Source organism: Pinus tabuliformis, chromosome 6 (assembly GCF_031772625.1).
Source record: "Pinus tabuliformis cultivar Carrire ecotype Pingquan chromosome 6, CPIR1, whole genome shotgun sequence".
Lineage (NCBI taxonomy): Eukaryota > Viridiplantae > Streptophyta > Pinopsida > Pinales > Pinaceae > Pinus > Pinus tabuliformis.
Window position 1 is genome coordinate 1,506,958,533 of NC_142292.1, and position 2,717 is coordinate 1,506,961,249.

A 2,717-nucleotide genomic window follows, 5' to 3' on the forward strand; every position below is an offset into this window, starting at 1 on the left:
TTAATGGAATATTGTTGTTTTCTTCTTTTGAAAAGAAAAAAATATCTTCATTGTACAAACATAAGATTTGTAGCTAATTCTTCTCATAGTATTTTCCTCCTACTTTCCATTTAACTATAATCCATTGTACCAAAATTTTTCTTGTTAGAAAAACTAATGATTTTGATCTCGAAGATAAAAAAAAACAACCAAAGAGCTACTTATTATTTTAATATATCATTAACAAAAGGTATATGATAAAAATGAGTTATTACAACAGACTCAAGGAGGATGGGAGAAGAAAAAGAAAAAAAAAGGGAAAGATGGAGAAGCTAATTTCTATATTGGTCTTCCAAATTCCCAAGGCACTCCACTCCTGAAGATTTTTGGAAAATGTTGTTCCCACTCTAAAAAACACTCATGCTTCAAGAAACCTTGATTTAAATAAGAAAGTCTTAATAATTGACTCATATTTCAAAATTGGAACCTCATGTTGCCATAATGATCTAGGAATCCAATGTTATTTTGCTAATACATTTTACAACGTAAATAATTTTGCACGTATTTTGAGTTCCAACATGTTTTTCTTTTTAAGTTTCGTTATAGGCCAGAAGGGATTTGATATCTACATGGTAGATTTCTAGTCAATGACATTGTAAGATATAATATATTAAGAAATATTTATGGAGATGTTTCATACAATGTATAAGGAGGTGTATCGATATAATTATTTATGTTTTGTTTATACTTACATGAATAACTACAAACTCAATCCAATAGGGTAGGTTTGGTACTAAATCACACATTCCTTGCTTTGACTTAATTGGTTCAATGTCAAACCAACGCACCAAACTAATCCAATCATTGAAATGAAATGATCAACAATAACCTAGGTGAACTTGATCGAGTCTAGGAAAACTCTGAATGAGTTTTAAAACATTTCCTTTGTAACAAGGAGAAACTCATTCACTACTTGGAATGTATAATGCCTCACATCCTTAGTATATGAAAACATTAAGGCATTTGGAGCAAGACTATTGGGAGTGGGTGTGGGGGTGGGAAGCACATTTTTCAAAATATTTTAGGAGTGTTTTATATACAATGCATATTTTAATACATTTTGATTCATATATATTTAAAAAAAACATTCATATTGTTGAATGGGTTTCCAAAAACATGAAACCATAGATTTAAGCATCATTAAAGCATCAACTAGTTAGTACACCAATAACATCAATCATCTAGCATTTATTTCTTAGAACATTGTCATCAAATGAGAAATCATGAGCCATGAAATAACCTTCAAGTGATATAGATAGATATTGGTTTCCACTCACCTATTCCACCTAGACCTCGAGTTGGTTTCATCAATTTCCTTTATTGTAACAACATGTACTATTTTTAGCAATTTTTTTGGGTCTCGAACTTCTAGAGTTGTTTTGACCCTCTAAACGGTGTTTTTTTGGGGTCTGCAGCAAAACAATAGACAAAGGAAAGGTATTGTTTCATATCGTGTAGTACTCAGAGAGATATTTCGAATGAGGTATCGTACATGCCAAACGAAGATCATATCACCAAGTTATGACCCCAGGAAGTTGGCTGCGCAACTAACCCCAACGGGGCCCATAAGCTCTTGTATTTCCATCTCTTGTGGTTAAGGTTGTGGTTGTTTAGAGTTTCCCCTTGTTGTTCAATAATAAAAAGGCCCTTGAGCCTCATTTTAACACACTGCAGAGGCATGTAGTCACCACATCTCTTCTCAAATATAAACTACCATTGCTCGAGCTAGTTTACTTCCATTATGCTTGTAAGCATGTTTCAGCTATTTGATATTAGTGAAATGAAGATTTATTTTTGTTGCATATCCGTGTTTATATTTGTATTTGTATTCTATTTCATTTTTACATAAGTCTAGATCATCAAGATTCAATATATAACAGTTGTCATAAACAAACTACAATAGATAACCATGATGAAATGTGTTGGGTGCAACCAAACTTGGCCATATTTTGGGCAAGGAAGCCAAATTTTTGGGATAAAGGGCACAATACAAAGTATGAAGTGGGCGTGCAAGAAAGAGGTAGAGCACACACGGTCTGTGCAACAAACTCACCAAGCAGTATGGGGGCTTCATGGAGAAGCCCCTTCCTTTTTGTAAAAACATATAATATTGTATAAGTTGAAGTGTTTTGAAGCATAGTCCCTTGTATTTTGGAAACCATGGTATGTGGTCCATGGTAATGTAGTGATGTAATACCTTAATGCAATAGTATATACGAATAAATAAGAAAAGAAGGAAAGAAGCATCATTATTTTGAAAAATCATGTATTGAATGTTTTAGTCTATGTGATTGGGTTTTGTGGTGAAGGAAAGGCTCTTCAGCTGAGTGCGTAGAGGCCTAAGTTTGCAATTGAGTGCACAGACGACCTGCATTTGAGTATGCAGGTCAAGGGTTGTTTTTTGTAAAAACTCTATATTATAAGCAACAATTCTTGTGGATGTAGTGCTGCATTAGGATCAACCAGTGTAAAATATATGTCTACATGTGTTTATTTTCTTAATATATGCACTTTGTTTCAGTCTTGTAAATTTTATGAATGTTTATGATATGTTTAAGTGATAAATATAATTTTGTGAAGTAAAATATAAGTGCGAAGTATTTTGTGAATGTGAAGTAGTAAGTAATTGTTAAAGCATAAGAAAATACAAGAGTGCCACAATGCAGTATCCCTCGGGT